Source organism: Chrysemys picta, chromosome 10, assembly GCF_011386835.1.
Source record: "Chrysemys picta bellii isolate R12L10 chromosome 10, ASM1138683v2, whole genome shotgun sequence".
In the NCBI taxonomy this organism is placed as follows: Eukaryota; Metazoa; Chordata; order Testudines; family Emydidae; genus Chrysemys; species Chrysemys picta.
The window spans coordinates 63,250,912-63,276,977 of NC_088800.1; the positions used below are offsets into that span (position 1 = coordinate 63,250,912).

At 45.5% G+C, this 26,066-nt stretch overlaps 1 protein-coding gene and 1 long non-coding RNA gene across 3 annotated transcripts in view; one reads left to right on the plus strand and one right to left on the minus strand.

Annotated features, from left to right (window-relative positions):
- LOC101942744 (transmembrane protein 104-like) overlaps nucleotides 1-26,066 on the plus strand; it is a 102,816-nt gene that overhangs the window by 54,699 nt on the left and 22,051 nt on the right. The window lies entirely within an intron of this gene.
- LOC135974051 (uncharacterized) lies at nucleotides 8,123-17,756 on the minus strand. Its single transcript, XR_010591173.1, has 2 exons — nucleotides 17,622-17,756; nucleotides 8,123-11,678 (listed from the first exon to the last, which is right to left on the minus strand). It is a non-coding gene; the product is annotated as an uncharacterized LOC135974051 (long non-coding RNA).

Sequence of the window (26,066 nt, forward strand, 5' to 3'; positions counted from 1 at the left end):
GTCTTGTATAGGATGACAGTGGGTTTTATGTTCATGTGGCACAACTTGCTTAGATTTTCCCTGTGACCTCATTCCATTATTTTAGTAGATACTGCTGTCCGATTTCCATGCCCCCTCCCTCCCTGGGAAGTCAGACAAGTTCACTTGATGATTACTTGTTCTGTTCATTCTCTCGGGGGCACCTGGCATTGGCCACTGTCGGAAGACAGGATACTGGGCTAGATGGACCTTTGGTCTGACCCAGTATGGCTGTTCTTATGTTCTTATATTAAGTTAAAGTTCTCCAGGGATTGTTTTAACAATGTAATTTTCTGAGAGTCCATTGGTTTTCCAAGGAAAGGAAACTCTGTTCAGTTAAGATGTTACCTCAGATCTCACATCCAGATCATAACAATGGTGTGTGTGAGATTAAAGGAACATGGTGAGCCCAGATACAAGATCTTAGCATCTTGCACACAGATAAGCAATCGCTTAGGCAAAACATTTGTAGCTTAAGCTCTTTACACTTCACAGTCAGAGGTATTTCAAAGACTTTTCCATCCAAAAACAAATCTAGCAGAAGGAAAATAGACAGAGTCACTTAAAGTCAGAGGCTTATTATTATTTGCCATTACTATTACAATGTTAGACAAAAATAAAAAGGTAAAACCAGATACTATAAAGTTCTCCACTTTAAATTAGGGGTATAATTTTATTGATATTTTTGGGGAGGAAAAACATGTTTTTCCCCTGTATTGTTCACCTTTGATGGACATTATGGGAACCCACAGAGGGACATACCCTATGTAAATGCATAGAAAACTGAAGTCTCTTTTAAAGAAGCTGACTTAGGGGGAATCACTGTTGCATTGAGAGGAAGGATAGTCTAGTGGATGGGGCACTAGCCTGGCATTTGGGGGGCCTGGGTTTGAATCTCTACTCTGCCACTGGATTCCTGTGTGATGTTTGGAAAGTTGCTTACGGTAACATTTTTAGAAGTGGCTCAGTGATGTAGGAGTTAACGCCCATTGGCTTTGGTGCCTAAGCCACTATTGAAAATGGGAGTTAGGCTCCTAAGTCACTTAGGCACTTGGACATTTGACTCGTTGTCTTTCTCGGCCTCGGTTCCTCATTTGCAACATGGGGATAATAGCACTGTCCCGGCTCTTAGGGGTTGAGGTGCTCAGATATTTGGTAATGGGGTTGAGATGAAGTACCTTTGAGAGTGGAAAGGTAACTTGATGGTCATAAATCTCCTTCCCAAGCTTCTCCTGATCAGAGGATTCTAGCGGAGCTGAACTTTTTGTGTACATTTTTGTGTACAGTCTAGATTGTTTCCTCAGAAGCAGAGTCACCATTTACTATGCTATTGCTATTGCTATTTTGTAATGCCCATCTCTCTTTCATTGTAACTGGAGCAGAAGACCTCTTGGAAGCTGTCAGTACCCAGGGTTGATGGATTCTCTTGCTAGGTGGCATCTAGCAGCTGAGTGTACGGTGAAGTTAAAGAGTCTTTATCAATGGGCCCTTTCCGGTGGCATTTGCACTGCAAACAGCAAATGTAAATAAAGGCAGGGGATGATACAAGAGCCAGAAAGAATCCAGCCTGGCTGTAGGGTTGCCAAATTTTTGATTGCAGAAAACCGAACACCCTTACCATGCCCTGCCCCTTCTCTGAGGCCCCTCCCTCATGCACTCCATCCCCCCCTCCCTCCATCAGTTGCTCTCCCCCACCCTCACTCACTCGCTTATTTTCACCTGGTTGGGGCAGAGGGTTGGGGTGTGGGAGAGGGTGAGGGCTCTGGATGGGGGGGGAGCGGGCTCCAGGGAGGGGCCGGGGATGAGGGGGTTGGGGTGCAGGAGGGGGGTCCAGGCTTGTAGGTGGGGGTGAGAGTTTTGGAGTGTGGGAGGGGGCTCAGGGCTGGGGCAAGGGGTTGGGGTGCAGGATGAGGGCTCCAGGAGAGAGTTTGGGTGCGGGAGGGGGCTCAGGGCTGGGGTAGGGAGATGGAATGTGGACTCTGGATGGTGATTATCTCAGGTGGCTCCCGGAAGTGGCTGGCATGTCCCTCTGGCTCCTAGGCACAGGGGCAGCCGGGGGCTCCATGTTTGCCCCTGTCCACAGGCGCCACCCCCACTGCTCCTGTTGGCCCTGGTTCCCGGCCAATGGGAGCTGTGGAGCTGGTGCTTGGGGCAGTGCCTGGACTGTGGGCAGGGGCAGCGGCAGCGTGCGGATCCCCCCGGCAGCCATTGCGGGATATGCCAGCTGCTTACACAGGAGCCACATGGAGCTGGCCGCTGTGGCCAACCGGACTTTTAACAGCCTGGTCACCTGTGCTGACCGGAGCTGCCAGGGTCCCTTTTTGACCGGGCGTTCCAGTCGAAAACCAGATACCTGGTGACCCTGCCTGGCTTTCAGATCCCAGTTTGAGTTGGTAGGGCTGGCAGGTGGAGATAAAAACATCATTTTGCTTAATAATAGAGAAAATCTGATCAGCTTATCAGATAATGAAAAACATGGTACCCCAGAGTGCCATTCTTTGAGTCACTTTTCTAACTTCAAATATATTTTAACTGAATCTGGCCTGTGGCAGTGACAACTTCATAGCACTCCTTGAAACTGGCTATTGTGTAGAAATTCCTTTCCTTCCAGGGGCCTTTAAGTCTCTAGTTTGCACTGTCTGGTCACTAAATTAGCAATATATGTTTTGCTGCTGGATAATAATGGCGGCAAACTCTGTTCAGGGTTTTGTTTTTATATTAAGCAATGTTGAAAGTACTGTATGCTTTAAAAGGAGCAATGCCATTTGGACAGCAATCAGCCTTTGCAGCATATTGAAGATGGGTGCATATGTACATACATATGCAGTGGAACGTATCTGCAATGAACTTTGGTGTAAGGAAACTTTTCTCCTGACTACACTGGGTTTGGAAGCAGGCCCTTTGTGAAGAGGAATAAAAATCTAGGGTAAAATCCTGGTCCCACTTAAGTCAATGGGAATTTTGTCATTGATTCAATGGGGCCAGGTTTTCACCCTTTGAATTACTTTAGTACAGAGTGGTGTTCAAAACACTATTGCATTTCTAGTGAGCCTCTTCTTCTGGTACAGTTTTATGTAGAAAAGATTAATCCAAACTACAATGAGTGTGACTTATGTATGTGTGTGTAATATTTGCTCTTTAAGTTTAAAGGTTAATTAAAACAACCTTGAATAAGGTGGGGGCGGGGGGAAGCTAAATTCCTATGTTAAATCTAAGTTTGTTGGTAATTGGTAAAAATCTGGAGAAAAATCAAAAGGGTCATTGTATATTTAAATATATAATCAGCCTAGCTAAATCAAAGTGAACAAAGCAAGCTGTTTATAAATGGCCACTGCACTTAATCAAATCAATGCAGGAAAAGCCTACTTTCTGAATTAGTTATTCTAAGGCTAGGAAGCTGGCAGCAAGTTCAGAAGGGTTTTTGCTTAAATCCATATGCTGCACATATGGTTTTATTCATTATATGAATAGTCTGGGAAACACTGGCAGAACAGAAACACCACAAAATGGAAAATTAATGTTACTGGCAGCGTGAATTGTACATGGGCCCAACTTATGAGGATTCCAGATCTTTTATAAGTGAAGTGTTTGGTTTTGCAGCTTGATCTAGACCAGTGTCAGGAGACTTGGGCTCTATTTCTGCCTTGACTTGTTGTAATGTTGTTTGTGAACTATTTCTGCTTCTCAATTCTGTAAAATGGGGGGAAATAATAATGTTTAGTGCTTTGAGATCCCAGATGAACAGTATTACTATAATTGTTCTAAGTGAATGTAACTTAGAGCTAGTGCATTATCCTGCATGCTTTTCCAGGTTAACAGAGTTACTGCTACAGACACTGTGTCTTTGAGGAACCTTTCCCCAACATCTCGCTCACAATAGATGCTAGCAATTGCCTCAAGGCCACAGTGGATTACAGCATGACAGCTGTAATCAAAATATATTTCCTTACACACCTAAAAATGTCCTGTTTAGTCACTAAGAAATGTAGGACTGTGCCCTAATATGAGTCTGAAAACCTATAATTTATGCTAAAAACCCTTCAGGTGAGATTGACTTGTACCAACAGAGAGTCTTCTGAGTTTCCCCATCCTTGCAGAAGCCCATGGAAAACTTCTATGTTTTAATTTAATATACAGCAGTTTTGGATTGTGCTGATGTGAGGAAATTGTGTTCTCTGTTTATGGGTTCTTATGTATTAACATTGCCTTGTGCACGTTGCAATGTTTTGTTTGCTTGTGTGAGTGTAACCTGTAGGTAGCAGCTTCATCTAGGAAGTGATTTCAGTCAAGATTCAGTCAGAACCATGTTTTTTGGTGTTAGACTCAGTTTCCAAAAAGAAATGCACCACATTTGACAATAAGCATTCATTGAAGATATATTGAAATTATAGTACTAACTTTAATTGTGTCACCTCATGCCTTCCCATGTTATATGTACGAACAGGTATGGGCCATAAAAGTTAGCAAGAACTTTAACATATATATGTATATCTTGTAATCCTCTATGAAGAAATAATATGCTTAAAGAAAATACATTTCCATCTAAGAAAGACTTGATGAATTTATGAAAATAACAAGTAGGAAATGGGATTTATGGGATTGTAAATATTTTATTTGCTGTTAGGAAGGAAGGATTTGGAAGCCTTATTTATTGAAAATTAGTTTTATTTTTCCCTGAAGGTGTTTTAAACTTAATCTACTTGATGCTTTTTTTATGGACACACAGGGATTTTTATATGAATACTAAATTTTTTAGATCATTTCTCTTTGCAAGTAATTTTTCCCTAAAAAAGATCCCATGCCACAAACCTCCATTGAAACTGATAATGCAGTATATTCTTTTGAAGTGCAGTCTTTATTTCACATTATTCACATCTTTTTTTATCAAATTCCAAACTTGAATTAAAACTAGTGTTTTGATATTCCCTTCCCCACCTCGTCTCATCACCCTGGAGGCATTCTCATTTTTCTTCCCTTTTTGGAATCGGACCACTTGTAGAATCTCTATGCTAAAGAGTGCATAGATTTTTGTTTAAGTAATAGCGGTAGTTTGGGAAGCATAGTAGACGTGCTACAGGAGACTGTAGTTCATTTATGTATAATTAGGTGTGAAGGTCCTATGCACCATCCTGTACCTTGCCAGTAAACAATAATCTGACCCCAATGGACCTGCTAATGAAGTGAAAGGAATGGTTTTTGCTTTCAGTCCTGTGCTTCATTTGAATATGTAGACTCTGCCAGCCATGTAATGAAGCGGAGTAGCTTTGTGTTTAACAGACCCATAATACTAGCATTGTCACACCCTGTCCCTTCTCCACTCACCTCTGTGGCACGTGTCTAGTGGATAAATCCTGTGGGAAAACTGTTTTCCTTTGCACTCTGACCTCTGGACTGCTGGAGGGCTGGGTGGTGGGGAATAGGCAGACAGCTCTTTCAGTCAGGGCCCGTTGCTGTAAGGTTCTGAGCATCACCATCTCCCATGAGCTGCCCCTTCATCATACCCGGTAACATACGTTGTGCTAGGTATAGCAATTTGCTCCCTCCTGTGAGTATCCAAAGAATGGGAGTCACAATGTTTGAGTTATAATCTCTCAACTGGGCTCTTCTAGGGGCAGCTTAACAGTGTGTTACCCTTTGCTCACAGCAGAGCATATAGTCACGATCTAGTCCTTGGAGACTAGATCGTGACTATATATAGTTGGAGGTCACTGAGCAAAGTAGAGCAGCATTTTCAGCAGCCACAGCCATGATCCCTATGGGAAATGACTGGCAATTATGAAATCTCTGCTGTTTCTTAGTAGCCTGAGATAAAGTTTACACACTCTAATGTGCATTACTATTAGATGAATGCAATCTGTGATCACATAATTGTGAATACTGATGGCTTGATCATATGCAGGTATTTCCATTTTCTGTGCAAATACAATGTCCCTTATCAAATGGGCTTCATTTATATTTTGACCTTTGATTTCTATTCTTTGTGATGGACAATGGCTTCTTTACTACTATATGAGGGTTTTGTGAATCTCAGACTAAGCTGATCATGTGCCTACTTGATATTAGATGGAGCTTCAAAAGTGGTGTTCTCAGACCAAGGCCTCTATATACTACATATAAATTACTGGCATTGCGCTGTATTGCATCCCATGGCAGACTCTCCATGACAGTCTAATGCAACACAGCCCACAGAGTGGGCACTTTGATACAACTTTTTCTTGACGTACATGAATCCTCAAAGATGCTGATCAGCATATAGACTTTTTGAAGAAAAAAAAATTGTCCTCTCCAGTAGTTGAATGAGGGCCAGATCCTTGGCCGGTGTAAATCAGTGGAGGTCCACTTTGAAGTAGAGCTGCACACAGGGTCCACCAGCTGAGTTCTGGTCCACACATTTTGACAGTATGTGCAGTTGGTTACTAGTGTTTGGTGTTATGATACTCAGATCATAAGGGCGTCCTACACAAATCATCATCCAATTCCCTTATTTGATAAACATGCCACTTCCAGGAGCTTCTGCTATTACATTTGTGGGAAGAACAAGCCAATTGTTTGTTTGTTTGAAATAATGCAATGTCAGTGCTGAAGGGGATCAACAAGGACATGATGTGCAGTGCAATTGGTTCCCAAGGCTGGTGCTCAAACACTTGTAATTTACAGCTTTGAGGTGACAGGATGCCTGAAAACAAGGTTGAGTCCTACAGAACATAAATTACTATGTTCACTATGAAACTCCATTTAAGGAGACCTGTAATGTGCAGCTTGGGACAATCTTTATCAGATACCATCCTAGCTGGAATGCTGTTCAGAATCCTCTGCTGTGGGGGATATTAATGTAGATCCTTAATGTACCATCCTTTATTTCACCCTTATTAAATTAATTTGAATTAGAAAATTTCAAAGTAACTTCTACCTTCACAACTGTACAAAGGCACCACAACATACGGAGATCAACCACTGAATAGGGGGTGGTTGGGAAAAGTGGATAACAATTGTATCTACACCTAGCTGTAGGTCTCTCCGTTTTGATCCTGTTATGGAGAAATGGAGCCTTATTTATTCATAGATTTTTAAGGCCAGAATGGACCATTATGACCACCTAGTCTAGCCTCCTCCATGTCACAAGCGATAGAATTTCACCCAATAGTTACTGCATCAAGCCTATAACTTTTATTTGAGTGATAGCACACATCTTTTAGAAGACATCCAGTCTTGATTTAAAGACTCCAAGTGAAGGAGAATCCACTGTGGCCCTGTGTAAGTTGTTCCAATGGTTAAGTACTCTGTGTTAAAAATGTGTGCCTTATTTCTAGTCTGAATTTGTCTAGATTCAGCTTCCAGCCATTGGAACTGATTATGCCTTTTTCTGTTAGAATAAAGAGAATTGTTTGCTATCAGAAATTTCTTCCCTGTGAAAGTATTTTTAGACCATAATTGAATCGCCAGAACTTTCCCTTGGATAAATTAAATAGATTGAGCTTGTTAAACACATCACTGTACGGCAGGTTTCCAGACGTTCAATCATTTTTGTAGCTCTTTTCTGAACTCTTTAGAATTTTGCAACATCAGAAAATGGATCTCAGAACTGGATGCAGTATCCAGTACTGATCTCACTAATACTGTATAAAAGGCAATATCATCTTCTTACTTCTTTATATACCCCTGCTTATGCATCCAAGGATTTGTGTCAGCATCACCCTGACAGCAAATGTTCAGATGTTTCTCTACCATTACTCCAACATCCTTTTCAGTGTTGCTGTACTCCAGGATAAGTGCTCCCATCTTGTAAGTGTGACTTACATTCTCTGTTCTAGATTCCACATTGTATTTTGCTGTATTAAAACATAGGTTACTCACATTGCCAAGCCTTTCAGATCAGTCTGTATAACTGACGTGTCCCCATCATTATTTCCTACTCCATCAAGTATTTTGTCATCTGCAAATTTTACCAGTAGTAATTTTATATTTTTTTCCTGATCACCGATAAAGATCCTAAATAGCATTGGACCTCTAGAAACATCCCCATAGGAGACTGTTTCTCTATTTACGATTACTTATTGAGATCTATCAGTTAACCAGTTTTTAATCCATTTAACATTGGGCCACGTTGATTTTGTAAAATACTTATTTTTTATCAAAATGTCTTCCAGGACTTCCTCAAATGCCTTACAGAAGTTAAAGTATATCAGTATATCAACACAATTACCATTATCAACCAAACTTGTGATATCATCAAAAAACAATATCCAATTTTCTTGACAAGACTTATTTTCCATAAAACTGGGCTGTCTGGCATTAATTATGCTACCATCCTTGAATTATTTACTGATTATGCTTCTTATCACTATTTCCATATTTTGCCCAGGATTGATTTTGTGCTAGCCGGCCTACAGTTTCCTAGGCCATCCCAATTACCCTTTTAAGATACTGGTTCCAGTCTTCTGGAATTTCCTAGTGTCTTTCAAGACTTGTTAAAAATCAACATTAATGGTTCAGAGAGCTCCTTGACCAGTTCTTTGAATCCTCTTGGATAAAAGTTATCCAGTCTTGCTGGTTTAAAAAGGTTGATTAAATGTTAGTTTCTCACAGTCAGAGTATCCAGCCAGAGCTCTGAGAGCCCAAACAATAATGTAAAATTCACATGAATTAAAATATAATTGATAATACTGACTGATTGCCAGATAGCACCAGCGCAAACACACTCACCTAAAGACAGCTCCAATTGCAATCTCTGGCCCTGATCCTACAAAGGCTTATGCATATGCTTAACTTTGAGCACTGTAAGTAGTTCCATTGACTTATAATTGCCTTGCAGTCTGGCCATTCTCACTCCAGCTAGGCTCACTCGAGAGAAATAACTTGAGTGCAGATAACTGGAGTTAGCTCTGCAGTGAAGACCTACCCTTGGGCAAGGGTTATTATGGAGGTGGACAACAACAGGACTAGATCTGGTGAGTCAAAGTACAGACAGAGTTCTGTATGTGTGTACACTGCTATAGCAAAAGGTGCCAAAGGCTTGCAGGTCATGGATTTATAAGCATCCAGGATGAAGGTCCCCACAGAAAGAGTTAGGGGTTATGAGTCTGAGTTTTTGTGTGGGTTAAACCACTTTGTCTGGGCCATTAGACTGTTCTGAGTTTCCTTAGGTTGCAGGGCAGCTGCATAGAAGGAGCGTTAATAAAGGCTACCTTTCCAGACCATGAAGTCTGAGGGGAGCCTGAGATTAGAGGTTTCCCCTGGTGCATAGAGTGGGGAGTTGAGGGCACAAAAGGTGAACAGAGTGAGTTGAAGCAGTTGGATCTGTTTGAGCTTTGTGTGAGTCCTGGAGAGAGACAGAGGCCCAAAACAGCTGCTCCAGGGGACAGAGCACTCGTTCTTTAGCTTGTGGGTTCTGCATGAGGGAGTTGCCTGTGTGCTGTTTGGTACGACTGCTGTGCAAAGAGTTAGGACTTGTGTACAATTTGTATAAACCAATAAACCAATCACTGTTAAGAAGTCTCTGGCTCCATGTCATTGATTTGTGCTCGAAATGGGAAAGTGACGTGTAAGGCCCCAAAATCTGTTTCCACTCAGTAAAGAAGCAAGAGGATAATATTCTCCCTAGAACTAATTTCACAGTGCTGGATGTAAAATGAAAATTTGATGCCTAGCAGTTAATTTTTACTGCCACTTGCTTCCATTGTGCTTCTTTACTTAATGCTTACAGGTCTGTTGTTGAAAATCACCAAATGTTGTTAATTGTATGTTATAATGGATTTCAGAGGATGGTGTCTCCACTTGCCCTGCAACCCTGAGTGCCTTACAATGCTTTGCTGTGTACTTGTTGGCTCACAACCAGCCAACAAGTACACAGATCAAACCCTGAAGTGTCTGTGTGCTAGACAGCACTGGCTTAGCAGTTTAGACCCCACCACCCTGTCTACAGCCCCACTCTGGCTTCCACCAGCCTTGGTTACAACCAGCAAGGTGACCCCAACACACACTCAGTCCCAAATTTCCCCAAAGCCATATGCTCTGGAATGTCCATCCCTCTCCTGGACAGTTCAGAGAAATGAGGTTCGTTCGTTCTTGTAAAGACACAAAGCACATCACAACTTATTAGCTTAACATCCTTCCATTTAAACACAGCACTGAGTTGGTTTATAGTAAAAAAATAAAACAAATGTATTAAACAGAACAGAGGTTAGGTGATGCCAAGTAAAAGGAATAAAGTTAAAAGAGGTTTTAAGCAAATAAAAGTGAAAACGCGCATATAAAAGTCTAATACTTAACCTAGCAAGGTACAGGCTTTCTTCAAGATACACCTTTACCTCGATATAACGCTTTCCTCGGGAGCCAAAAAATCTTACTGCGTTATAGGTGAAACCGCGTTATATTGAACTTGCTTTGATCCACCGGAGTGCGCAGCCCCGCCCCCCCCAGAGCACTGCTTTACCGTGTTATATCCGAATTTGTGTTATATTGGGTCGCGTTATATTGGGGTAGAGGTGTAGTTTCTCACCTATATTCAGTTTCCAGAGACTTCACTCCCTCTCCCATGACCCATCATGGTTGAAGTTCCCATCTTTCTCAGCTTGCAGAAGCTCTTTTTGCTTGTCTGTCTAGTGGTGAATGCCAAAGATGGCTTCTGTCTTAGCTCATATCTTCCAAAGTTCAATGACTTTGTTTCAAGAGGCAGGATGACCTCATGCTGTTCTTCCCTTCTTATGGGCTTCCCATTCCCCTGTTTATAAATGGGGCTTCCATTGTTTTGATTCCACAACACTTAATTTACACAGGAGACAGGTAAATAGCTGCCTTCTCTTCTGTCTGGGAGGGAACCTTTTTCTCCCTGTTTTGCTACAGACTTTAAAACATAATATCATTAAGTATCTATATTTCCATATAGATTTCATAGGTACATTTCACAGAGATATTAATCACCAGTGTCATTAGCTTCCAGAAAAGATCTCACTCTTATACCTTTTTATAATACAGTAATATTGTATACCATCAGTTGAGTCAATTGCTTATCACTTGAGGTTCGTACCTCCACCCCATCTTTATAGACCAGGAACCTTTGAAATGGATTCTTTTGAGGGTTACCCCTTTAAAGTAAAGTTTATTCAAACTGTGAGGCAGGCAACAAGGAATCTGGTGGTGAAGGAATCCATGTTGTTTTTCCCTCTCCGTACTTGTTAGCTTATTAGCTTTGTTTACCTAATACATAAATATTAGACCTTCATTGTCTTTGTCTGAAGATCAGGCTGGTCAGAGAATCAAATACACATTCCTTTGTCTAAGGCAGACCTGTTAACCAATTCCTCCGACATGCCTGGTTTAAACACACTTTTGTCACAATTCTAACATATATCCATAACTCTTAGTACCCACTGTGTACATACATCATGCAAGAATATTAATGATCAATGAGTTATTCGTTTTCAAATGATATCTGACAAGGCATATTTTATACAAAAATATTACAGTAGTGTGCAGGGTGTGAATAAAGCGGTTCTTAGTGTTAATACATGTTGTTTAAAATTCTTCCATTGCGCCTCCAAAGATATGTAATCCAAATAGCAGTCCAGGCCAATCAGACTTTCTGCTCTGAGAAGAAGGCCACAGCATGTAACAAGAGCATGATGCACCTGGCATCTGAAGTCAGCAAATTGTTTTTCTTTCTGAAATAGATCCAAGTCTTAAATGAAGTGGTTTTGCAAGTGATCTATTTTGTATTCATTGCATTCCTATCTAGAGGGGATGTTTTCTTTCCATCTTCCACAAATGGAAAAGACAGAGGTGGCCTGATTTTAGTTTCTATTACAATACCAACTAACTTTTCTCTGCTGCTGCCTCAGTTCTAGCACAAATAAGACTGACTTTTTATTCTCCCCTGGGAGTGCATTTCTTGGTTGAAGCAGTGGGGTTAACTGGCGTGGGAACATGGAGAGCAGTTTATCAACTACTGAGGAAACTGATTCACACTACCCGTGCCTAAAAATAAAAGCCACCTTGAAGTGCTTCTGTGGATGAGTAACTGCTGCCCAAATACTGAGCGGACTGTTGCTCAGAATCTAAGTCTGTATAACTGTGTCCAGGGTGAGGAGAGGTGTGCAAGTTAACAGGCACTGCTGTTAGAGCAAAATCGTACACTGTAATTCACAATTGCAGTGCAGTGTCTATTCAGTTAAATGGCACTACTGCCCTTATATTCCAGAGGAGTGATTGCTCTGCTAGGTGTTTATATAATTATGTTATGCTTCAGGGCATGAGCCAACTTACAACTAATGAGGGTTAGAAGAAAACTTTCCCTTTGAACAGGTTATTCTGTAAGTCCCTATTACAGGGTTTCTGGTTTCTTCCTCTGCGGCATCAAGAGATGACTACTGTCAGAGAGACAGGATGCTGGACCCGATGGACTGCAGGTTGGTCCAGTCTGCCATTTCCTATGTAGAGCGGGGTGGGAATTTCGGAGGGAATTCTGCTCTTTAGGATTTGCTTTTGTTCCAAAACAGAACAAAACCAAAATAATTTGATATTTCTCATGAAACAGAATGCTGGGTGCATATACTAGGATATCTATTCCCATAGGGAAGTGGAATAAGCTATAGTGGTGTAAGGTATCTTTATACTGCTATAGTATAAAGCAGGGTCTGCACTGGGCCTTTAACTGGTATAATTATATTGGTAGAAAATCAACCTACTGATACAGTTACACCGTACAGCTTTCAAGTGCAGACCAGGCCATTCTGTAGAGGAGGCAACCATGCACACACAGGCACAGCCAAATCTTTTTGGTCTGTACCAAGAGCTTCAGTGGCAGGAAATTGTAGTCAGGAAATTTCCCAATTCTTGACACATAAGTAGACAAAAGGAGCATGCACTTTGCATCTAGAGCAATCTCTCAGGCTGCCATGCCATGGTGGAAGCAACACACAGCTTTGAAAAGACGGTAGGACGGAGGCTTGGTGAAGCTTCTCACTCACCGTGGTGCAGCATCTCTGGCCTGTGATAACAACACTAAGTCAGTTCTTCTAGTCTCTTTCCCTAATCCATCATTTTGGAGGGAGCGTGTTTTTAATCTAGTTTTTTTGGTGTGTTTTCTGTAGCAAAGAGACACGAGTGCACTGTTGTCAAATCCTGTAGTGGAAGAGAACATTTCTTATCCAATTTAAACACATCAGATCAGTAGAAAAAGCAAATCAGGAAGGAATAACATAAGAAAGAAAACAAGTGAAATTATAGAATTACTGACTCTGAAGAACTCTGCAGCCATTCATGGATGTTTCTGGTTACACTTCAAGGTGTTCATTGCTCACCAGATATTGCACCAGCTTAGTTTAAAGGAATAGGATAAAAATGATTTCAAAGGCAGTGTCACAAACCCACAATCTCCTTTTGAGTTTCTGATTCCACTGCTGGATGTGACAGGATTGTGATGGGGGAAACAATTTACTATGGGGGTGGGGTGGGTGTGTATTTTTTATAAAAGGATTTGGGTAAATAATAATGATTCTTTGCATTTCTAGAGTGCTTTCCATCTGAGAATCTCAAAGCCCTTTACAAACAGGACTTTATTATCTGTATTCTAGAGGCCCCCTGCTGAGAAAAGGGCACTCTTGTGCTAGGTGCTGTAGGTACACATGTTAGAAGCAGAATTACCAACCCTCAAGTGTTCAAAAATCATGAGTCAGGCCCCATCAAATCATAAAATTGGCTTGAAAATCATGTGATTAAAAATAGTTGGGTTCGTTTTCTTTTTTAGCACTTAAGGTTTTTGAGCACTTAAGGTTACACTTAGATCACATTTTCCAGCTTTTCTCTGCCACCAGGAGGGCTAGAAACTTCCTTATTTTTAATGAAAAGTGAGAGTCTCATGACTCCAGTAGCCTGAGGCTTTGAGACGCACCAAATATTGCTAGACTCATGAAAAAATTGTTGTGAGAGTTGACAAAGAGTGTTTCTGTCCCAAGTAGGCAAAACAAGCAAAGGGCAGGAGAAAAGAACTATTATTATCCCCATGTGTAAAATGGGGAACTGAAATAAAAGAGATTAAGTGGCTGGTCAAAGGTCATATGGTGAGTCTATAGCAGAGCAGGGGCTAGACCCCAGCTTGCTGGCTCCAGGCCACAAACAAAGATAAAGCAGGCACAGTGCTGTAATTAGTGAGGTTTTCTGAAATATTGCCTTGTAAGGTTTTTTGTGTGAATGGTTTGCAAAAATAGAGTATGTTTTACTGTAACAGTTTTATGGCTGACCTGACATGCTTTCTCATAACAGGGTAACATTAGAATTAATATTGTGTAGCATAGTATATTGCAGGGGTTCTCAATCTTTTTCTTTCAGAGGCCCCCCCAAACATGCTAGAAAAACCTGTGCCACAACAACTGCTCTTCTGCATATAAAAGCCAGGGCCGGTATTAGGGGGTAGCAAGCAGGCCCGTTGCCCCTGGCCCTACGCCACAGGGGGCCCTGCTAAGCTAAGTTGATCAGGCTTCAGTTTCAGCCCTGGGTAGAGGTGGGGTTCAGGACCCTGAGCTTCAGCCTCAAGTCTAATGCCAGCCCTGCTTGGCAGACCCCCTGAAACCTGCTCATGGCTCCCCAGGGGCCCTGGACCCCTGGTTGAGAACCATGGGTACATTGTATACTTGATTGGAGACATAATTTTGGTTCCTCCTGGTATAAAATACATATTTAAAGTCAATCTGTGAACTAACAGACCAAGTAGGGGTGTGCCCACCTTTTCATACTATAGTGACTTTAGCTGTATTTCTGCACTTCTACAGGAACCTTCAACTGATCTGGTAACATGACCTAGCTGAAAGAGGTATAGTCCAGAATCCGTGGGGGCCACTGAATCGATGTATTATGGCCCTGGTCTAAAGCTCATTAATTGCAGTGAAACGACTCCCATTGACTTAAATGGGCTTTGGATCAACCCCTACTTCTCTGCATGCTGTCTTGGCTAATGAATGCTATCAATGTTGGCCTATGTTCTGAGTTGTGCTGTATCCATTAATGGCTCTATATAAATGTTATATAGTAATTTATGTTCTAGGGCTAATCATGCATGGAATCAGACCATTGCAAATACAGGGGACCTGGCCCCAGCCAAGGGCCATATTATTTCCCTGGCTACACTCCTGCATAAAGGAGTAAGGAGATGTAAGAAGTCCCCTTTCTCCCGTTCATGGGTCAGCCTTATTGTGGGGAGGAACAGAGGACAAAAAGCAGCCTCCAGGAGTCTGCAAGTCCCGCTCCCGTGGAGAATGGGCAGGCAGGGCAACGAGTGGGTGAAGCCAAGGCTCCACCCTTCTCAACACAGCTGAACTGGCATGACAGGGGCTGCAGTCTGTGCCAGGTATTAGGCGGGTGTCGATTACTTCCCCCTTGCCCAGGAGCACAGATGGCATCGATTGCGACTCTGAGTCACAATGTGGTTTCTGGTCTGCTCCAGGGGCAGAGCAACTGTGGACTGTGCCTTGCTCGGGGCTTGTAGCAAAGCCACAGCTGATCCCCAATTAATCAGGGGAAAATTCTGCTGTGTGTTAGCCAGATGAACTGAGGGGGAGGGTCCTGGGAGCCCTCCATCCCCTCCTGTTCTAAGTAGTGCACTTGCCCAGAAATAGCGAAGGCTCTAACCCAAGTCCTCTCCTCAGGAGGCCAAGAGTGCATGGGCAGTGTGAGGTCATGCCCAAGCCCCAGAGTGCCCCTATCCATTCATGCTGCTGCTATGGGAGAATGGAAATACATGCAGTTCCTTCATGGAGCAGCTTTGCTGAACAAGCTCACTCCACTCTCCTCACCCCAGTAAGGCAGGTTCCTCCCCCCCCCCCCGTCCCCTTCCCTCCGCTTTTGTTTCACAAGGAAAGGAAGTAGCGTCCCTTGCCTCCAACGCACCAACTGACCATTTGCCTAATCGAACGTGTGACTATTTACAGATTCAGACGCGGCTGCTGCACCTTGTATTGAATACAGCTTTACATTATACTGGGGTTTATAAGTGGGCAATACATCTTGGCAATTAGATCTCAGGTGAGTGTGCAAGTGCCCAGTTTCTGGTCCTCAGGGTCTAGTAAATTGAAACGTTTACATAATTAAAAACGTATGTCACCCTGTGCATCCAAGGATCTCCAGATGCTTTATAAATATTAACGAACTACCTGCCCTGTGGGTAGGTAAGTATTAGTGCCCTCTGACAGGAGGGGCAGCCGGGATGTGGGGAAGTTGAGTGCCTTCCCAAATGTGGCAGAGTAGAACCCAGTATAGCCAACTTCTGGTTCCCTGACAGCTTGGTCCAATGGTAAATGCACACTCCTGGCCCTTGCTAGAATCAAAGCATCAGCTTAGAAGTGAGCCGTGTGGCCTGGGGAGCATGAGTGAGAGTGGCAACGCATCCAACAGGGTGGCAGTTTGTCTGGTCCTCTGCCTGGCTACTTTACCAAGGCTCCGGCAATAGTGACAACCTTCACTCGTGCTGCTTCGTGACCCCTAAAACGTGCTCTTCTCTTCCCTTCTTTGTTGATTTACCATTTGCCATCCCTTTAATACTTCAGTGTGTTGCCTAGAGGGTTCCTAAGTCCCTGCATTCAGCAAAAAGTTATTAAATATGCACTCTACTTTATTACTCTTGTGACAAATTGTTATCATAAGCATTCAACCGTGTATCAGCTTAATGGAGAGTCAGGTTATCTCTGAGGCATAAAATCCAAACAAAACAGCATTCAGTGCTTTAGTGCAGGCTTCCTCCTTAAGGAGTTTGGAGGCTTTTTCCCCCCCTCAGAAGGTGAATCCATATGTCGTTGCCTAAAAGCTGTAACGAGCAGGGCGAAAGTTGCCTTCCTGAAAAGTTTTATGATTAGAGGAAAAACACCTCATAGCTTCAAAACTACGTCCTGCTTGGCTTTCCTCTGTGTTTTCTCAGTGGTTAGAAGCAGTGATGGGCAAGAGCAGTTTGGTTTGGATAGCACTCAAAAGGTCCCTCTACCCTATTCCACTGAGGTTCCCTTATCTTCACTCAGGATTTTGATTTGTATTACAATAGCACCAGGAGACCCCAAAGGAGACTGAACCCTGCTGGGATAGGCACTGTCCATCATGTGATGAGTTGGATCACAGAAACCACCTTGGGAACTGCCAACTGTTGTGCCAAGATTAATTCTGCCCCTGCTTTCCCTGCCAGCTTGGGACTTGCTGAGCCAGACACGTCCGTCTGCTCCAACACAGACCCAGGGTCTGAACCTCATGCCCCAAAACTGCAGGCTTAACTGAAAGCAACTTACAGAAGTGTTCCTGTCTTTGACACTCAGATGCCTAACTCCCAATGGGGTCTAAACCCCAAATAAATCCATTTTCCCTGTATAAAGCTTATATAGGGTAAACTCATAAATTGTTTGCACTCTATAATGCTGATGGAGAGATATTCACAGCTGTTTGTGCCCCCCCCCAAGTATTAATACATACTCTAGGTTAATTAATAAGTAAAAAGTGATTTTATTAAATACAGAAAGTAGGATTTAAATGGTTCCAAGTAGTAACAGACAGAACAAAGTTAATTACCAAGTAAAATAAAATAGAACATGCAAGTCTATGTCTAAGAAAACTGAATACAAATAAAACCTCACCAGATCCAGTAAGCTTACTTTTACAGACTAGTCTCCAGCAATCACACTCACCCCCTGTAGTTACTGTCCTTTGTTCCAGTTTCTTTCAGGTATCTTTGGGGGTGGAGAAGCTCTCTCTTTAGCCAGCTTGAAGACAAAATGGAGGGGTCTCCCACAGGTTTAAATAGACTTTTTCTTGTGGGAGGAGACCCCCTCCTCTCTCCTATGCAAAGTCCAGCTCCAAGATGGAGTTTTGGAGTCAACAGGACAAGTCACATGTCCATGCATGACTGAGTTTCTTACCAGCCAAGCCACATTCCTGGGAAAGCTCTAATGTGGATTCACGTCTTCGAGATCATTGTTGGCTTAAGTGGTTCTTGATTGGGCATTTAATTTGCACATTCCTTTCTCAATAGAAATCAAGCAAGTATACAGCCAATATTTCTAACTTCAAGTACAAAAATGATACATGTATACAAATAGGAGGAATGTATTCAGTAGATCATAACCTTTACATAGATATGTTACATGGCATATGTAGCATAAAACATATTCCAGTTATATCATATATATATTCATAAGCATATTCCCATGAAGACTTATGGGGTACAACGGCACACATCACTTTGTGCTAGGCACTCAGAGATAGTCCCTACCTGAAACATTCTAGTCTAAATAGACAGGGCAGACAAACAGTGGGAGGAGAAACTGAGGCACATGGTGGTAATGTGACTTGTCTAAGGTGACAGTAACAGGGTGGCTTGCCAGTGGACTGGAGATTCTGAGATGAGCCTCACCTGCGGGGAATCAGGGACTCTAATATAAAAGGCTGCAGGAGTGTGAGCAGGGAGAGAGAGAGAAATTAGGGTCAGCGGGCTGAGCTCCAGCCAGAAAGGGCTGGAAACTGGCAGCTTCAGGTGTAGCAGACTGACAAAGAGTTCTGGGTGTGGCTACTGGTGAATTGTGAGTTTGGACTTTGTTGGGAACTCAGCGAGGATTGTTGGGATTATTTTGTGATTAAGGACTCTGGAGTCTGTGTGAACTTTCTTTGATGTTAAACCAGCCCTGGGAAAGGGCTGCTGTGAGCCACAACAGAGACTGCCTGGGGGGGCTAATAGGGGCGAGGTGCCTGTAAGGTGACCCCTGGCCATGGAGGGGTCAATAAGCAGCAGGTCAGTGGCAAAGACAAGAACCGAACCCAGGTCTTCGGAGTCCCAGTCCAGGACCTCATTTATTGGACTTCAGGGCCTCTCAGAGGCTCCCTCCAACATTGCCCATGCCTACCAAACACAGCCCTCCAGTAAAAACCTGATGTAGCTATACACATTGTACATGGGATTGTTACTATACAAATGGGCTGAATATTAAGCTTGCAAACAAATTAAAATGCTAATACACAATCTCTCTCCAGGGGTTTTTGCTCTTCCACCGCCCCTTTCACAGATGGTGGCAATTTGGATGATATTCCTGCACTTTGGTGGCATTTGGATGCCATTTTGCATTCCCTGCCTGCCTTTTTCTTTGTCTCCTGCCTCCTCCTGCCGTCCCTTGTATATGCCCCATAGGTAGTGGAGCAATAACCCACAAGAAGGAGGTTCCCAGCTTGCTGGGCCTCTGATTACAGACATTTAAGGCCTGAATTTTCAAAGGTGCCCATTTATTTTAGGTGCCCACTTTTGAAGACATCTTGGGCCTGATTTTCAGAAGGGCTGAACATCCATTCATGCTGGGTGAAGTCACTGGGAGTGTGCGTGCTCAGCACCTCTGAAAACCAGGCCCAAGGAGTCTCAGGTTGGGCAAAGGCCACTTTTTATAAATTTGGTTCTCGGCCCTGACCCTTGCAGTTGGTGTGTCTGCTTCTTCCAGGTAAAACCTCATCTCCCTTGAGAGGGAACCTTCCAGGAGAGGCCAATGTGGCCTCCACACACAACCTTTAGGAAGCACCCTTTTGAATGTCTCATTCTCTTGACCCCTGCCCCCACCCTCTGCTACTCACTTTGTTGGTGTCATGTCCCCATCCCGCCCACTGTCACCTGTTACTGCCATCCTCACACCAGCCTTTAGGAGGAAGGGGTTAGAGCCCTCTCAGGAGCTAGGGGAATTATCCTAAATTAAACAGCAAAGACCCTTAGCTCAGCAGTTAAAGTAGCTTAAAACAGCAGGTGGCTGTCTCACCACATGAGCCAAGGAGAGGGGAAGCTGTGTGGGAACAGAACCCCCAAGGCCAGCGAGAGGAGAGGAAGCTCTTCCTTTGATCTTAGCTACGCTCTCCTCTGCACTGCCCTGACTGTAACCCCTGCTTTAACTCTGGTTAGCCAGCAGCCTGAAATGCTTGGCAAGCATTCACAAGCAGAAGGTTTTAAAATGAGTGGTTAACACTATCAATCCTGGTGCGTATGTCTGCACTGCAATCAGCGATGTGACTGCAGCATGTGTAGACATGTCCAAGCTAGCTTTGATCTAGCCAGCCGGAATAACAATAGCCGTGAAGCTGTGGCAACATAGGCTAGCTAGCCGCTGGAGTACATCAGACCTAGCATCTCGGGCGGGGCTGAACAGGCCAAGCTACTACCCAATCACAGCTATTGTTATTTGAGATAGCTAGATCAAAGCTAACTCTCTGCACATCTACACATGCTGCAAGGTAAGAACTTGGTGAGAGAGACAAGCTTTCAAGCCACACAGAGCTCCTTTTCTTATTACCTCACCCACCTTGTGTCTCTCATCCTTGGACTGACATGGCTACCACTACACTGCATATGCACGCCTCAGTGTCTACATACAGAATTGTTCTGCGAGTCTCCCTATGCAGTGCATGCTCCCGTAGGCTTTCAGTTTGCTAGCGAACTGAGCACCACTTGACAGCAGAATTATTCTCTGGTGTGCTGCAGAGTTCACTGCATCCCTGGTGCAATGCAGAGCAGAGCTAAATACACCATGATGTAGCTGTTTGGGTTTAAAGTCCAACTATTCTTACACTGCTGCCTCTAGGGCTGTGAATGATTCCTCTCTCAAACAGTAAGAAGTAAGCCTTTTCCCCTCTACACCCAACAGTTACTGCTCTGGCTGCGCCCTTCGTAAATTAATCTTCTTTACTATTCAGATAAGCAATCCTGTCAAACCAGTGAGCAGTGATGCCCTTTGCCCTATTGACTGATTTACACTGGTATATTAGTTGATACTGAATTACAAAAGCTTCTGTGCTTAGTTGCTGGCTCCATGTGTTTCTGCTTCAGGGAACTTTACCAGAGTTGATTCCTGTGGATTACACAGAAAAAATGGAAGCAGTAATAAAGAGGGAGGGAGGAAAGGGACGTTTTTGAGGAGTGCAACTTCACATGGAGAGAGAAGCTTTTTTTGTGCCAGACGTTTTGGCGTAAGTTATGTGTTACAGTTAGTCAGATGTCCGGAACGACATCTGAACTCTTAAGTAATAGAAAAAAGACAGGAACAATTATTAACTCTCATTGAATGCCATTGATATGGGTAATGGGCTCTGGATCAGAGCGCTGTTCCTTCTCTGACTGGGGAAACTTGAGGAGCTGAAGAAGGCTTCTTCTGATTCATTCTATGGTCAATTAAAAAATCAACTGAAATAAGAGAAATCTCATTTTCTTCCCTCCTTTATCTCTTTCCAGGGTTCATAAGAGGTAGTTCCTTCTTGCTGTGGTGCTGTAAGATGCTGCTCATAGACTTGTAGGTTTTGAAGCTAGAAGGGATCATTATGATCATCTAGTTTGACCTCCTGCTCAATAAATACAAGCTGTAGATTCCATCCAGTGCCTGTCCCACATAAGCTCCCATTTAATTTGATGGAAGCTAGGCTGAGCCCTGATCCTGCAGACGGACCTGTCGGGGTGGGACTCGTGCAACTGTGCAGAACCCCAGTGGGTGTCCTGTTGAAGCCAATGCAGTTCTGCAGGAACCATCTGTCTATCTTTGAACTAGATAAATTCATGGAGGTTAAGTCCATTAATGGCTATTAGCCAGGAGGGGTAAGGAATGGTATCCCTAGCCTCTGTTTGTCAGAGGGTGGAAATGGATGGCAGGAGAGAGATCACTTGATCATTACCTGTTAGATTCACTCCCTCTGGGGCACCTGGCATTGGCCACTGTCGGCAGACAGGATGCTGGGCTGGATGGCCCCTTGGTCTGACCCAGTACCGCCATTCTTATGTTCTTATGTTCTCAGCACAGGCTGCTCTAGTTATAGGCAACTGCCTGGTGTGGCAGACTTCTAAGGGCAGCAGATTTCTGTAAACTCACCCTGATTCTCTTCATTGGAGGTGGTGGCAGGGTCTGAGGCGGATGGGGCAGGTTGCTGGCTGGGACTCTGAGAAGCAGGAAGCAGCCCCCAGCCAGGCTGCTGGGAAAGCACTCCTGCACCCTCCCCAGCCACCCCCTGCCCTAGGGGTCAAGTGTGTGGGCGTGCAGGCTAGGATGGGCTGGGGTGGGGGTGGAGTTGGGGCTAGGTGGGTGGTGTGGGAGGCCAGGTGAGGAGGTATGGAGGCTACAGGGGACCAGATGAAGAATGTGAATGCAGCTGGTGCCGATCCACTTGGAGAAGGCCATGAGGGAGGGCAGTCCTGGCTGGGAGGTGTCGCCTGCCGAGGGACCAGGTCTTGGGCTCTTGCAGGTCCTTGGGCAGAGGCTGGAGGGACTTTCATCCAGGCCTGGCCCAGCTCAGCCTGCCCAGGTGTCAGACTGTTCCCATTCCACAAGGGTCATGGGGTCTCTGCAGCCCCAGGCCAGAGTCTGCCCGATGAGCCTCCAGCCAGGCTGCATGAGGTTCAGAGGTGGGGGTGACTACAGCGAGGGAGACACAGGGAGGGGGGGTTTCTACTGTGAGCTCTTAAGTGGGTAGGAGGGGCCTGGCACACTGAAGTTTTGCCAAGGATGGCAGATTGTCTTGAATCAAAGGGGTAGCCGTGTTAGTCTGGATCTGTAAAAGCAGCAAAGAGTCCTGTGGCACCTTATAGACTAACAGACGTATTGGAGCATGAGCTTTCGTGGGTGATGCATCTGAAGAAGTGGGTATTCACCCACGAAAGTTCATGCTCCAATATGTCTGTTAGTCTATAAGGTGCCACAGGACTCTTTGCTGCTTTTACAGATTGTCTTGAGTGGCTCTGGGGCTCTGATTGTGGGATTAGGGTTTTAGCATAGACGTTCTCCTGCAATGATGCTATTTTTCTGTGCCTGAATGCTTGCAAATTCATTTTAAAAAACAAGAGAAAATCACAGAAGCGAAGGAGAACTCAATGCGGAAAGTCTCCATTGAGAGGCAGCATGGATAATGAAGGATATTGGTTTGGGAGTCAGGAGATCTCGGTTCTGTTACCGGCTTTGACAATGCCTTGCACACCTTTAGGCAAGTCACAGCTCTCAGCGTCTCTCTTTCCCTCCTACCCTTGTCTATCTTGTCTGTTTAGACAGTCCCTGCCCTGACAAGTTTACAATCTGTTTGTACAGCACCCAGCACAGTGGAGCGCCAATTAGGATGATCAGGAGTTTGCTTTTTGACCGGTACACCCGGTTGAAAAGGGACCCTGGTGGCTCCGGTCAGAACCCCAGAGCCCACCCCCATCAGCCCAGAGCCCTCATCCCCCCACACCCCAACCCCTTACCCCAGCCCTGAGCCCCCCCAAAACCTGGAGCCCCTTCCTGCACCCCAAGCCCCTCATACCTGGCTCCATCCCAGAGCCCACACCCTCAGCCCAGAGTCCTCACCCCCCTGCACCCAACTCCCCTGACTCAACTCACAGCTCCCTCCTGCACTCCAAATCCTTCGGCTCCAGCCTGGAGCCCCCTCCTGCACCCCAAGCTCCTCATCCCCATCCCCATCCCAGAGCCTGCACCCCAACCTCCTGCCCCAGCCCAGAGCCCTGTCCCAAACCCTGAACCCCTCATCCCTGGCCCCACCCTAGAGCCCGCACCCTGAGCCCTCACCCTCACCCTCTCCCGCACCCCAAACCCTTGCCCCAGCCCAGTGAAAGTGAGTGAGGGTGGGGGAGAGCGAGCCACAGAGGGAGAGGGAATGTAGTGAGTGGGGGGCGGCGCCTCAGGGAAGGGGTGGGGGTGGGGCCTCAGGGAAGGGGCGGGGCTAGGGTTTTCAGTTTTGTGTGATTAGAAAGTTGGCAATCCTAGCTCCAATCTCAGTTAGGACATCCAGACACTACTGTGATATACATTAATAATAATAACAACCTTTTAATATAAAGCACTAGCCAGGAATATTGTTGGCATCCCTATTACCAACCAATCTACTATGGAATGTATAGCTGTTTATAAAGCTGTGTCCCTCTCCCAGTTCCTCTAAAGTGAAAATCTTAGTACTGTGTTTAGGATATCAGATGATTCTCAACCCCTTGCACATAATTTGCTGACATTAAAAGCTTTAGGTGTAAATTATGTTTGATTTTTGGCCATAACTAATTTATCAGCTAATTATACATTTTTGCTAAGATGATGAATGGGGTGCTGCTGCCGCAGTGGAGTAACTTTACACTCTCTGTCTTGCATAACAGAGCTGGGAGCAAGGATGGGGTAGGCAGGCTGGCATAGCCAATAAAGATATCAGGGAGAGGAAATACCAGGGAGGGTGAAGAGCTAAAGGACAATGCTGGTACAATAACAAATGGGTATAAACTGGCCATGAACAAATCCAGGCTGGAAATTAGAAGAAGGTTTCTAACCATCAGAGGGGTGATGTTCTGGAATAGCCTCCCAACAGGAGTTGTGGGGGCAAACAGTTTAATTAGCTTTAAGAGTGAGCTGGACAAATTTATAAGTGGGACTGTACGTTGAACTTCTGATGGTGGGGGGCATTGGTAGCCTTGAGTTTTTCTGGTTCCAGTCAGATGTCCCTAAAATCTCATGCTTTAGGGCTTCAGCTGGTCATCTGCTGGGGTCGGGAAGGGATCCCTCCCCTCTGCCTCCATGTATTCAGTTTAGATTTTTGTTTTTGATTTTGTCTCCTGCCTCTGAAACATCAGAGATGGCCACAGCTGGAGATAGGCCACCATAAGGGGTGGAACAGTGCTCTGAGGTGGCACCAAGTATCCTCTCACTCTGATGCTTGGCTGGCTGGTTCTTGCTCCCACGGCTCTAATTGATTGCCATATGTGGGGTTGGTTAGAAATTTCCCCCAGGTCAGACGAGCACTGACCTTGGGGGTCTTTCACCTTCTTCTGCAGCATGGAGTGCAGGTCACTTACCAGCATTAGCTGGGTATATCTCACTTAATCAGTTCCCTGCCATTGCAGGGGTCTCAGGTAGCAGTACACCTCAGTCCCTCCCATTCTCTGCCTATGGCCCGTAATAGTCTAGTCCCTGTAGGGTGTAACACTTTGGTCTCGTTTCCATTGTTGGGTTTAGGATGGTGGGTCCTGCGTGGTGCCTGTGATATTCACGAGGTCAGACTAGAGCAGGGGTCAGCAACCTACAGCACGTGTGCCAAACACGGCAGGCGAGCCGATTTTGAGTGGCACACTGCCTGCCCGGTGAGAGAAGGAGGAGGGGTGAAGGGGCCGGAAAGCGCCACGCTGGGGGAAGACGCGGGGGAGGCGGGAAGCTTGGCTGCCGGAGGACCAAGCTTCTGCCTCCTGCCCCCGCAGGGGAGAGCGGGGGGGGGGGGGTCCTGACCCCCGCACCACTCAGCCCCCCCACCCACCGCTCTCCCCTGCGGGGGCAGGAGGCAGACGCTTGGTCCTGCGGCAGCCAAGCTTCCCCCCTCCCCCGCTTCTTCCCCCCAGCGTGGGGCTTTCCCGCCCCTCCTCTCCCTCTCCCTCTCCCTCTCCCTGCCGGCCATGGCCCTTGCGAGGGGGAGGGGGAGCCGAGCCGAGCGCAGCATGCTGGCTGCTCCGCAGAGAGAGGTAGGGACGGGCCTTGGGGAAGGGGGTAGAACAGGGCATATCTCTCCCAGCCCCCTGCCATGAGCCACTCAGGGCAGGGAGCTGGGAGCACCCCCACGAGCCGAGCACCCCAGCCTTCTGCCCTGCACACCCCACCCCCCCCAGCCTTCTGCCCTGCACCCAACACCCCCCAGCCCTCTGCCCGGCACCCCCCAAACCCTCCCACCCCAACACCCCCCCAGCCCTCTGCCCTGACCTCGAGCCGCCCCCAACACCCAGGCTTCTGCCCTGCACCTCCACACGCACCCCAGCCCTCTGCCCTGACCTCGAGCCGCCCCCAACACCCAGGCTTCTGCCCTGCACCTCCACACACCCCCCAGCCCTCTGCCCTGACCTCCCCCCAACACTCAGCCTTGTGCCCTGCACCCCCACACCTCCCCCAGCCCTCTGCCCTGACCTCCCCCCAACACCCAGCCTTCTGCCCTGCACCCCCCCACCTCCCCCAGCCCTCTGCCCTGACCTCCCCCCAACACCCAGCCTTCTGCCCTGCACCTCCACACACACCCCAGCCCTCTGCCCTGACCTTGAGTCACCCCCAACACCCAGCCTTCTG